This window comes from Hyaena hyaena, unplaced genomic scaffold (genome assembly GCF_003009895.1).
Source record: "Hyaena hyaena isolate Hyena2069 unplaced genomic scaffold, ASM300989v1 scaffold_368, whole genome shotgun sequence".
NCBI classification, from domain to species: domain Eukaryota; kingdom Metazoa; phylum Chordata; class Mammalia; order Carnivora; family Hyaenidae; genus Hyaena; species Hyaena hyaena.
In genome coordinates, this window is record NW_024080989.1 from 1,126,408 (window position 1) to 1,139,901 (window position 13,494).

Sequence of the window (13,494 nt, forward strand, 5' to 3'; positions counted from 1 at the left end):
CTGGCAGCTTAGAAACTCAAGATAACAAGTGATCCTTCAGCCCTGGGGCTGTTTCTTCCTTCGGAACAACCCAGTGGTCAGCTCAAGCATGAGTCCTAGAGAACTGACACTGCAGGGAGTGTGGGTCCCAAAAACAAGCAGGTAGCCACCTGTGTCTGTACCTGCTGGGAGGGGATAGCAGCATCATTATCTACCGATGGCAGATAATCTATGAGTAACAGCTATTGGAGGTGTGCTAGGTTCAAAAACAACGAAGGGTGTATCAATGTTAAGTTTCCTGCCGTTGATCACCATCCCGTCATTACTGTGTCATTACCATCCTGTCTTGATATATCCGTGCTGCAGTATTTACGGGTAAAAAGGGGCACAATGTTGCCAACTTTGAAACAGGTCAGAAAAAAATGGGAGGAGAGCAAGGAGGATATAAAATCTAATTTAATAGATCTAACTAACAGGCACAAGGGAGCTGCTCTTGCAACGTCTCTGTAAACTTGAAATTATATAAAAACACTTATCCAACAAATGAACTGAACTTGGGCCCCAACAAACAGGAAGGTATGCTGTCTCAGTCAGAGCAGGAGCCACTTCCCACCTACAGCACTCCAGAGGCCACGGCAGCAAAGGTGGCTTAGACACAGTGAGTCGGAAGGAGACGATCAGGACAATTCACAATGCTGACAGAAGTCTGGGAGCACATACGGCATCCGCTATCTCTGTTTTTCTCCAGAACCAAGTCCTACTCTCAGCACGTGGAAAATAAGCCCCCAAGAGGGGCCTGGGAAGGCACCAAACTTGAAGCTTCAGCATCCTCTGGAGCTCTTTTCTCTCTGTATCTCTTCTATCTAATCAGTGTCCTCTTTGCAAAATGTCTCTGGCATGGAGTCCCTTCCTCTCTGTTTCCACTGCCAACAACCTGTCCCAGTGGCTTGTCGTGTCACACCTGAATTACTGTCAGGGTAGGCGAACCATGACTTGTTGGCCAAATCCAACCTGCAAGCAAAGAAGGGTTTTTACATTTTTAAATGGCTTGGGGGAAGAAAAGCCAAAGACTATTCTGAGACATGTGAAAATCGTGTGAAATTAAACTCAGAGGACCACAAATAAGGGCTTTGTTGGCACAGAGCCATGCCCATTTGTTTACCAATGGTCTATGGCTACTTTCTTGCTAGAACAGCAGCTGCGTAGCTGCATCAGAAACCACACAGCCCACTGAAACCGAGAATGTGTACTTCCGGCTCTTTATAGACATACTACTACTATTGCTCTGTGTTTCAACACCTCTAATGAAATTCCTGTTGCCTATAAACTTCATACTGTACCACAGCATCCATCAGACCAGGTTAATAAACTGGTTTTTAGTGAGAAAAACCCATGAAGGCCATGTCTTTGTTCATGCTGTTCTCTGCCTTTTAGAAAACTCTTTTTGGGGCGGCTGGGTGGCTCAGTCAGTTGGGCTTCCAACTTTGGTTCAGGTCATGATCTTGCTGCTTGTGGGTTCGAGCCACACATTGGGGTCTGTGCTGACAGCTCAGACCCTTGGAGCCTGCTTCTGATTCAGTGTCTCCCTCTCTCTCTGCCCCTCTCCTGATCATGTTCATTTTCTCTCTCTCTCTTTCTCTCTCTCTCCTCTCCCCCTATCAAAAATAAACATTAAAAAAAACTTAAAAAAAAAAAAAAAAAAGAAAACTCTTCTTGTCCTCAGCTGCTAAACCCTCCTTTCAAGACTCTGGGAGCATTACCTGGTTCCCTTTCCTCTGCTTCCACAGCACCCTATACTTACCCTCATCACAGTTCTTACCACGCTACACTGAAATCATCTATTTGTGTGTCTGTCTCCCCAGCTACAGTAAGATTCCAGAGGGCACGCGTCTTACTCATCTCCCAACACCCAGACAGACCGTGGCATGACAATCCCCAAACACTGAACTCAACTCCCAACTCCCACCCAGTCAGGCTGGCCTTCTCACTGCTGTGAATGCATCCTTAATCTTAACAGTGACCTGGGAAATAGTATACAGGTCCACAGGAGTCAGTGTGGACTAGGGTTCAAACCCCAGGTACCTCCCACTTGCATGCTACGTATCCTTGGACAAAATACTTATATCTCTGAGTCCTCCTCTATAAAGCAGAGGTGATGTAGTATCTCCTAACCTGCAGAGTTGACAATGCATGTAGAGCATCTAAACCATTCTTGGTATATAATAAATTCTCAAAAGGTAATACAGTTGACCCTTGAACAATGGACGACTTAGGGTGCGGACCCCCATGCAGTTTGAAATGTGCATATAGCTTTTGGCTCCCCAGTAAGAGCCAACTGTTGACTAGAAGTTTTACAGATAACTTAAACAGTTGATTAGCACATATTTTGTATGTATATGCACTATTTTCTCATAATAAAGTAACAAAGAAAATGTTATTTAAAAAACCATGAAGAAAAGACATTTATAGTACTATGTTGTACTTATCAAAAAAACCCTCATATAAGTGGACCCACATAGTTCAAACCTGTGTTGTTCAAGGATCAACTATAGTTGATATTATCCTTGTTTTTTCCAGACACTAGAGTCATCTGTCTGTGTCACTTTGGTATTTCATTGCTTTCCTTTCTTCTTTACCCAACTGTTTTTTACATTCATACTGTATTTTCTAGAATAGATGTATTAGTTATGAACAGGGTAAGGTCATATATTTCTTTGAACCTGTGCCCTACCCTAATACCCAGTACATTGCATGTGGAGGAAGGGCCCAATAGATGACAAATTAATGAACAAATTATTCCAGGAAGTCTACACAGTTGCTAATAAGAAAAAGAATGAAAAAAAAAGAAGAAGAAAGAGAAGAGAAGAGAAGAGAAGAGAAGAAAAAAAAGAATACAGAGCTAGGGATGAGGCCAAGAGTAATAAGGTAGAGAGCAAAAGTTAAAGGCAGGAGGCATTTGAAGGTACTTCTATATTAAACATGTACTTACACATACTCTGTGTCTGGAAGGGAAGAAACCCAGTGTCTCAGTATTCTTCTCCAAGTTTTGTAAGCAACAGTCAATAGTACTAGCTAATACTTAGGGTGCTCAGTGGGTACCTGGCAGAATTCTGAATGCTTACAAATGTACAAAGTAAACAGGATTGTGATGCCATTGCATAGATGAAGAAACTGAGGCCCAAGAAGGTTAAAGAACACAAAGTCACACACCCTAGTAAACTGGTGCAGGACAGTCTAGTTTCAGTGTTCGTGTTTTTAACCTCTACACATTTTGGTGCTTTTTAAAAAATTTTTTTAATGTTTACTTTTTAGAGAGAGAGAGAACATGAGCAGGGAAGGGGCAGAGAGAAAGACAGAGACACAGAATCTGAAGCAGGCTCCAGGCTCCGCAATGTCAGCACAGAGCCTGGCACGGGGCTCAAACTCATGAACCAAGAGATCATGACCTAAGCCAAAGTAGGACACTCAAGTGACTAAGCCACCCAGGCACCCCACATTTTGTTTTTTTAAATCTAGTTTAGCTTCACTATTCACCAGCTGAGAGGTATCAATCAGGCAGGTCATCTCATGTCACTGAGCTTCGTGTTTCCCAACCTGTTAAGTGGGCACCATATACTTAACTGTTGTTAAGGATTAAAGGAGATGATGTCATAAGTGTATTTATAAAGTAGACTCCTGCTATATTAGTTCCATTATCACCTGTCCCATACTTCAGTATAAATAAGGTTTTTACCCAGCCACCTTGGCCTGCTTTAGTCTACTAACAGGGAACAATCTATATGCTTCACTGTGGAATTTCTTGCCTTTCTACCTATGCCCAAACGTTTGGGCGTCATGAAAGCCTACAAAATTAACCTGAGACAAGTATGAAAGGAAACTGTACATGGAGCCAAGTGAGGTACCACAGAGATGGTCCCGATGAATCCTGGCATGCAAATGAACACTGGATGAGCAAAACCTGGCCAGTTGAGCGTAACTGGGATGCACACTGACGGACAGCCATAACTGCAGCTGGTTCTGAATGCCACACCAACAAGCATGGATGATAGGCCTGGGAGCCTGTAAAGGCAGAGCCCAGTAACATCTGTGACTCTGAGGCTGCATGTATACTGGGGGAGGGAGAAAGCCAGGCAGGTTAGTGACATGCCAGTGGTGGAAGATCAGACTGCCTGAAAAAGTTGTCTCTAGAAAAGTAAAATTTTGGGGTGCCTGGGTGGCTTAGTTGGTTAAGCGTCCGACTTTCGCTTAGGTCATGATCTCACGGTTCGTGGGTTCGAGCCCCGCGTCGGGCTCTGTGCTGACTGCAGCTCAGAGCCTGGAGCCTATGTCTCAGTCTGTGACCCCCTCTCTCTCTGACCCTCCCCTGCTCATGCTGTCTCTCTCTCTGTCTCCTAGAAATAAATAAAACATTTAAAAAAAAAAAAAAAGAAAAGTAAAATTTTAAATTCTTAGAGAGGGAATTCTGTTGCAAAATTCCTTTATGGTGATAAATTTAAAGCCAAGAAATATAGACAGAGACTATTATATTTTGGAGGTCAATCCAATTTCCATACAACAAGTTTGCTTACGGGCGCCTGGGTGGCTCAGTTGGTTAAGCGTCTGACTTCAGCTCAGGTCATGATGTCACAGTTCGTGGGTTCAAGCCCTGCATCAAGCTCTGTGCTGACAGCTCAGAGCCTGAAGCCTGCTTCTAATTCTGTGTCTCCCTCTCTCTCTTACCCCCTCCCCCTGCTCACGCTGTCTCTATCCCTCTCTCTCAAAATACATAAAACATTAAAAACAATTTTTTTAGGTTTGCTTAAAGCAAGGGGTACCTTTAAGCTGATGAACCTTCGATGGAGTCATTGGTCATGAACAGAGAGAACTTTTCATTAGCAGCATGTGAAAGAGTCCTAAATGTTATTACCAAACTGAGTCAACTCAATTTCTAGGAGAGATAAGTAATTTCTACTTGAATGGAGGTGATTACAGTGATACAAAGGTCTTATAAAAGATTAAAACACAAGCAAAACCTGTATATAAGCATAACAAGCAATATGAAGCCCCATGAGGGCTTTTCCACAATATATCAGTTTCCATATATAGCATATGACAAAGAGATACTTAAGGAAGATGGAGGGGTAGGAGGGCTGGCAGATACCAGCCACCACTGGGTGCCCAGGTTACTGTTGGCACAGTAATGTGGTCCTAGAGTTAGAAAGGAGTCATAGTGGCAACATGGTCTGACCTAATTCCCAAAACATTGGTCAGAGAGCTTCGATGCCCAGGACTGCTCCTTCCCCTGCTAGAACACCTGGAAAGGGCACAGCCCAGCAGCATGACCTCTAGCAAGGGAGAACATGCACATCCAAGCAAGTCACCAAGTGACTATGCAAGGACGAGCACACCAAACCCAAGAAATCCACAGCAGTGACAGGCCTAAGGGCAGCCTGCAGGAAGGGGAGGGAGGTGGCCCCAGCGAGATACTGCAAAGAGATCCTCTGTTTGCTAAAACACAAACATTCCAGAAACAATAACCACAGAAGGTAGGTAAATTTCAGAAATTCTCAATCTTATGTGCACGAAGTTAACAAAACTGAATCAAGAAGGAATATTTTGCAAGTAAATATAAATTTTCTGACCACTCCATGTTCAGGGCTCCCTGGCCAGTTAAGTGACTTATCTGAGCACACTATGGTTTTCTGCATTTGTGTCTGCCTGCCCTAGAAATACAGTGACCTCTTGCAGGCAGACATTGTTTTAATACCTGGCACTTGCTTTATTATACAGTAGTAACTCAATAAATGTGTACTGAAACCAAGTCCCAGTGTGTAATCTAAAACTCTTAGGTTCTCAAACTTTGGTTCCCTGGCTCCCTGAAGATAGTTGAAGTCCATGGGCTTCTTTGTGCTCCACCCACCTCACTGAAGCTAGATATACAGTGTGCAATAAATCCTAGGGGCTGATACATGCTGCCAACTCATGAACTTCTTTCTCCTGCTCAACACTGTCTTTTTCTTCCCCATTTTCTCTTCCTCTTGCTCCCTCAACATTTCACCTTATAACGAGGTGATTTAGAGTCATCCAGCCTCTACAACTCATTGGGTTTATGGACCTCACCCTCTCTGGAACAGTTTCCTATTGTAAAATGGGAGTGACAGTACTTACCTTAAGACTAGAAATGATGCATGCATATTAAAGCAGTTGACACAGTATCTGGCCAACGGTAACACTCAGAAAATAACAGCTATTACTACATAACTGCCCAAAGGACTCACTTGCCTAAAGATACTTAAAATGCCAAAGGCAGAAAGTTGATTTTTTTTCCCCCTTCCTCTGCAAGGTTTTGAGAAAAACCTGTTTTGGAAACAAACTGACACATGTCCATGTCACTGGTCACAATATTTCCCTTTTCCTTTTTCACAGGGAAATAAATAATGACTCTGACCAGTTCTGACCAAACTGGGTAAAAGGTTCTGTTCCAAACACGGTTAGGACCCCAGACTAACTTTTTTTTTTTTTTTAATTTTTATTTTATTTCTAGGAGAGAGAGAGAGAGAGAGAGAGAGACAGCATGAGCAGGGGAGGGTCAGAGAGAGTGGGAGTCACAGAACCGCGAGATCATGACCTAAGCGAAAGTCGGACGCTTAACCGACTAAGCCACCCAGGCGCCCCGCAGACTAACTTATTTAAGTAAGTAAGTAACTGAAATTAAAACCAGCCATAAAGTAGTTGAGCTAGGGCAATGAGAGGGTTTGCTCAAGTTCTAGGTCTTGGGAATCAGTAACCTATGCCAAGCAAAAAGGTAGAGGAGGGAAAGGAAAGGGTTCCTTGTCTTTCCTGGGAGCAGAACGGTCATCAACATTCTTTCCAGATCCCATGGTCCAGCCCCTAAGTCCCTGCAAACTCTTACACTGTCCTAGGTATCCCTTCTTGGAAGCCGACCTGGGCCTGTGTTCTCTAAATGCTTCAAAATTACCTTCTATGACTCTGCCCCAGTTTTAAAGGTATAAGCCAGTTAACCTAAATACATCTCTCCTGTAGCATTTCAGATCAGTAACTTAAAAGTATGAGGGGGTTAAATGTGAAAATGAAGGGGAGGTTGGAAGAGAGGAAAGGTGGCCCTCAGGATGGAGAAAACTTTTAGATGCAAGTCTACTCAAGTCAGCTGCCCTTAACTGGTCCATGAGAGCACAAGTCTGGAACCAAATGCCTAAGTCTGAAGTCTGTCTCTACGACTTTCTAACTGAGGCACTCAGTAAGTCACGGATCCCTGTGCCTTGGCTTCCTAATGTATAAAGGAAAAATCATAACAGTATCTATCCTCCAAGGCTGTTGTGAGGACTGAATGAGTTGAGCATGATACATAGTCAATTGTCTCTCAGTGTCTGCTGTTAACCACTGCTAATGTCATTATCATCATGATGCTACCTTCCTTGTTTCTTTTCCTTTTCCACTCACAAACCCAATAACTCTCAATCACAAGGCAGACTTGGTGGTAGAGGTGGTTGAAATGGGGGTAAGGTGGGGAGGAGTGCAGCTGACTGTACAAGTCAGTGTTTTGTAGGCTGGGAGCAGTCTGCGCTGAAGGTCTGTTGGGGTAACCCAGTGGGGCTATAGCATCTAGGAGTAAATACTGCCTACTCTTTTTTTTTTTAATATTTATTTAGTTAGTTTTTTGAAGGTAGAGACACTCAAAGCGTGAACAGGGGAGGGGCAGAAGAGAGATGGAGACACAGAATCTGAGGCAGGCTCCAGGCTCCAAGCTGTCAGCACAGAGCCAGATGCAGGGCTCAAACCCACAAACCGTGAGATCATGACCTGAAGTCAGCCGCTTAACTGACTGAGCCACCCAGGTGCCCCAAGTATTGGCTGCTCTTTTGTTTTGTTTTGTTTTTTTTAATGTTTTTTATTTATTTCTAGGAGAGAGAGAGAGAGACAGCGTGAGCAGGGGAGGGTCAGAGAGAGAGGGAGTCACAGACTGAGACAGGCTCCAGGCTCTGAGCTGGCAGAGCTCGAGCGGGGCTCGAACCCACGAACTGCGAGATCATGACCTAAGCGAAAGTCGGACGCTTAAGCGACTAAGCCAGCCAGGAGCCCCAAGTATTGGCTACTCTTAATGTTTCCTTTGGATTACTCTTCTCCTCCTCTCTTCCTAAGCTCCAACACTAACATAGGAAAGACCTCCCCAAACTCAAGTCTCCTCCATATTTTACTTAAATCAACAACAAAAGAAAAGCAGGGCAGGAGAGAGGACAAGGCTGGGATCAAAGTTTCACTTTGCCTTTTAGTTATTATTTATCTTAAAGTAGTAAAGAAGTCATTAAAGCCTACTAGTTAACCACTGGCTGTCTCTCTCCTTCCAGAGTTAACCAAACCAGATTCTTCACTGGATATACAATATACAAAAAAAAAAAAAAAAGAAGAGACCTCTGTAGACCTGTCTAATGCAGAAAGACGCCTTTCCTGGTTTTCATTCACATACCAAGACACGCTCGCTCGCTTCTCCCTTCTGCGACAGACAGAGCAGACCCTGCTAGAGGGATGCAGGGAGACACAGTTAGTTGTTCTTAGCAAAGAACTTAATACTCAGCAAAAACTCCTGTCCTTCCGCCTCTCAGCAAGGTACAGACCAACAGTCCTACCTCGCCTCCCTTCTGTAATCTGATAACCACCACTGTCCTTTTTTTTTTTTTTTTTTGTAAGTTGTGGCAATTTTCTCTCCTCTGGGAAATTCTGACTCGCCAATGACAAAATGCCAATGAATTGCAGGGTTTGGGGGTGATAAGCTACCCTGTCCTCCCTCCCCAGTTTCTCGAGGACTATAAACCTTCATAGCCAAGCTAAAGCCCACACCAAGAAAACAACAAGTCATGTACAGCTGAGCCCACAGAGTCCGGGACGTTCTATCCACTGGTGTATCCCCAAGCATCTTGGAGCCTGACACCCTCCACGATTCCACCCAATTCTACAGAATCAGAGCTGAATTCTGAAAAGTGGAATCAAAGATGGGGGTGGGGGTGGAGAGAAGGAAGGGGAAGTCCACAAAGAGTTTAGGTAAATTTCCAAATAATATCCCCACCATTCCCACAACTTACTGCATTGTTTGAGGAAGTTAAAGACTGACAAGGAATCAGATTTTCAACTTTGCCATCTAAAGTGGAAGCTGAGAGCCTTATTTACTACACAGATTTTAGCCCAGGCCTGCCATGCCTCCTGGTTTACAATTTCAACTCACAGCTTAAGTAAAAAAGCCTGGGTACTAAAGACATTCCCTGTGTTAGAATATCACAAATTGCCTGTCAACAAACCACCTTGATTCTCTTTTCCTATTCTCCCCTTTTGGTCTTATTATATACTTCATAATCTCCAAATATAGATGCTTTTTCAGCTCTGATTATGTTTCTAAAGTAATGACCCTCCACCTGGCTAGAGGAATACTTGTGGTACAAGGAAAGTCCGTGAAAACTTTACTTCAAGGAAAAACAAAGCCTCAGTACAATCACAGATCATCAGGCCCCAGGGAGGCACCAGCAACAGAAGTTAGGGACTGTGACGTCTGCTCCTTAGTCACCACTAAAGCATGGGAGTTAAGAGCACACACTTTGGAATTGGACAGTTCAGGTCTGAGTGCCAGCCGTGCTGTCACTCCTTTGACCTAGGATCTCATCAAACCCTATTTCATTATCTATAAGACTGGGGATAATAATAAGTCCTACCTTGTATACTGTTGTGAGGAATAAATAAATAAATAAATACATAAAGCACCTAGCACAGGCTCCCATACTTAAGCACTCAATAAACATCAACTATCCATAGCTGTCTAGTAATCAGAAAAGCACAATAGTCTATTATCTTTAAGTCCTTTTAGTTCCCCCCCCAAAAGTGTTTTTCCCCCTACAAAAGTATCAATGAAATGTAATATAAGAAGGAAAACTAAATTCAAGTCCAGTTCAGGCACCAACTTACTTGCAACTGAGAGCAAATTCTGTCACCTCCACTTTTTCTTCTATAAAGTGGGAATAATAAACTGTACTAAACTCTGAACAGCTCAGAGACAAGTGGAATCCATGAAAGCTGGGGCACCTGGATGGCTCAGTTGGTTAAGCATCCAACTTCGGTTCAGATCATGATTTTGTGGGTTTGAGCACCGCACTGGGTTCTGCGGGGACAGCTCAGAGCCTGGAGCCTGTTTCAGATTCTGTGTCTCCCCCTCTCTCTGTCCCTCCCCCACTCATGCCCCACCCCTCTCCTTCAAAAATAAACATTTTTTTTAATTTTTTAATGTTTTTATTTATTCTGACAGAGAGAGGGAGACACAGCATGAGCAGGGTAAGGTCAGAGATAGAGGGAGACACAGAATCTGAAGCACACTCCAGGCTCTGAGCTAGCTGTCAGCATAAAGCCTGACGCGAGGCTTGAACCCACCAACCGTTGAGATCATGACCTGAGCTGAAGTCAGACGCTTAACCGAATGAGCCACCCAGGAGCCCCAAATAAACATTTTTTTAAAAGGCAATGAAAAAGCTTCTACAAAGAGAAAGTAATGTGAATCCAGAGTATGATTATTATTAAAGTGTCACACCCAATATTATTGGACATAAATAAACGAGTGACATTTCTTTCTCTTTAAAGAACATAAGGTTTGATAGCCTTTTAATCTTCACATGGAGTCTGCTAAAGCAGGAAGAAGTAAAAGACTGCTCCTTGCAATGCCCACCAAATCCAAGCCTGTGCCCCTGTCTGCTGGTCAAGCTTCAATCATCTTAGGCCTTTTCTCAGGTACCAGTGTCAGGAGAAATCAGAAAAGGTTTTTAGTTCCACTTGGACATGTTAAACCAACAACAACCAAATTCCTTATCTGCAGGACGACTACTCAAAAGACCCAAGAAAGGGTCAATTCTGACCATTTCCTCTCCTATACTGAGTGCTTTAAAAATGTAACAGGTGAGCCGGGAAGAAGAACTCAATTTTTTCCTTGTTTGATTTTCAGTTTTAGGTCCAGAAGCTGAGTTTCATTCTTAACCTAGTATAAAAATTGTGGTGTTACAGTTAAAGGTTAAGGTGGGAAGGGATGGTGGCTAATTTTCCTAACTTAAGAAGGAAGCATGCAAAACTGCATCCGATTCATCAACCACATGTCACTAAATTTAGTGAGGGAGGACTGTTTCATAATGTTTGTAGATGTGGGAGAGAAAATGGGCTTTGGACTAATATATATACTTAGTTCAGTGCCTGGTACATAGTAGATGATTAATAAAAGCAGGTAAAAATTTTTTCCCTCTTTGGGAGATAGACATGTGGTTGATGAATCGGATGCAGTTTTGCATGCTTCCTTCTTAAGTTAGGAAAATTAGCCACCATCCCTTCCCACCTTAACCTTTAACTGTAACACCACAATTTTTATACTAGGTTAAGAATGAAACTCAGCTTCTGGACCTAAAACTGAAAATCAAACACCCCCGAGTGGGGGGTGGGGGGGGGAATCAGTCTGACAGACAAGTTCTAGACATTTCAAAGGTTAGTGTTATGATCACACGAAGGAGTCTTGGATAGGAACAAGATCCCAGTTCCTAAAGATTCTTTGCAAGAAGAATACTCAAACCATGTTTCTCCACTAATTCTGGAATTAACTGAAGCTATTTAATATACTATCCAAAAAGTTTAAGAATTTTTAAAAATGGAGCACAAGAAAAGCTCACAGTAGGGCTAAAACAACCTGAGCCAAATTACTGACCCAAGAGTACGCTTAACAATCAAATACAGAATTTATAATATCCTCTTAAAGGATATTTACAGATGTGCTCACAAGAGAAAGCAACCACAATGAATTGGCATCTGTGCGGCCAGGTAACAAGAGGTAAGCCTTTCTGCTGGCAGCAGCAATTCAAAGTGAGATATCGTTCTCACTTTTTTTTTTAATGCTTTTTTTTCTAGGAGAGAGAGAGAGACAGCATGAGCAGGGGAGGGCCAGAGAGAGAGGGAGTCACAGACTCTGAAATAGGCTCCAGGCTCTGAGCTGGCAGTCAGCACAGAGCCCAATGCGGGGCTCGAACCCACGAACTGCGGGATCATGACATAAGCGAAAGTCGGACGCTTAACCGACTAAGCCACCCAGGTGCCCCATCGTTCTCACTTTTAAAACCCAACTCATTCTCACCCTTGGGGTACAAGCCATCATCCTAAATAATGGTCTACAAAGCACACTGTCAGATGGGACCAAACGCACACTGATGTTCTGATGCGTAAATGCCATTCTATCTACAACCCCCTTAAAAAGAAAAAAAGTAGGGGCACCTGGGTGGCTCAGTCAGTTAAGCGTCTGACTTTGCCTCAGGTCATGATCTCACAGTTCATGAGTTCCAGCCCTGCATCGGGCTCTGTGTTGACAGCTAGCTCAGTGCCTGGAGCCTGTTTCAGAGTCTGTGTCTCCCTCTCTCTCTGACCCTCCCCTGCTCACTCTCACTCTCTCTCTCAGAAATAAATAAAAACATTAACAATTAAAAAAAAAAGAAAAGAAAAAAGTAATAAACCTTAAAAAGGACAATTTTCACAACTGACCTTTGCATTAACGCACTTTATGTTAACCATAATATCTGTGTGAAACACTAACGTTAAAAGAACATAACTGTGTTCCATATTCTTGGAAAAGCTTTCCCTGAATTAAGACTCTGGAAAAAAATCAGTCAAGATATAGGGTCCTGGATGGGACGAGATAGAGGCCTTGCCTGAGGGGCCCTACAAACAATTGTGATGACTAGTTTACCACCGGTGCCAGAACCCGCAAAGCTCTGACCTGTGTATAGGGCTCCGTAGGGTGATTGTTAAACTAGGAATTTTCAGGGTACCACGCAGACCTCCAATAACGCTATCACCTTGTAAGGCAGTTAGGCAAAGGGGGGTGGCTCACAGATAAGTGACGTATGTGGCTGCCATCATCTCAACCAGTCCAACACTACCATAAGAAAATAAAAGGGGAAAAGCACTTCACGGCTCTCTCGTGGCCACGTGACCATCGCGACTCAGCAACCCACACTCGTCCATCTGCTAGACTCCCAATCAAGGGTATCAGGACAGGATCTACCCTCGGGAGGAAGGGACTTGTCCAGTCACGGTGCGACAGAGGAGTCCCACACCTCAGCTCCAGTGGAAAGCCAATGGCCCAGTGGCGGGGCTGGGGCGGCAGGGCAGTGCACACCCCATCCCTAAGCCTCCGGACCCCGGTTAAGATAAGAGATCTTCGCCCCCGCCCCCCCAGAACTTCCCCAGAAGACTCATTCCAAGCCACTCTCCCTCCCACTCGCAGATCGCTGGAAGCCTCCCGCTTCCCAGGGCTTCCGCCAGTGCCAGCCTCCCCTAGAACTCTGGGGGGCCCGTGGGGCCGCACTTGACCGAACATCGAACTCCTAGAGGTCAAGGGCAGGGGCCGGGAGGGCCGGGGAAGCGCGAGGAGGGGCTTCCTCGTCGGTCCGCCGCCCCGCTAGGGAGAGGGCTCGAAGGGGCCGCCAGAAGGAGGCGCCAAGCGCCCACGGCGGG

The 13,494-nt window shown here is 44.2% G+C and overlaps 1 protein-coding gene across 5 annotated transcripts in view; it reads right to left on the reverse strand.

The window, feature by feature from the left end:
• MICAL3 (microtubule associated monooxygenase, calponin and LIM domain containing 3) overlaps positions 1-13,494 on the reverse strand; it is a 271,709-nt gene that overhangs the window by 192,622 nt on the left and 65,593 nt on the right. The gene's annotated exons all lie outside the window — the stretch shown is intronic.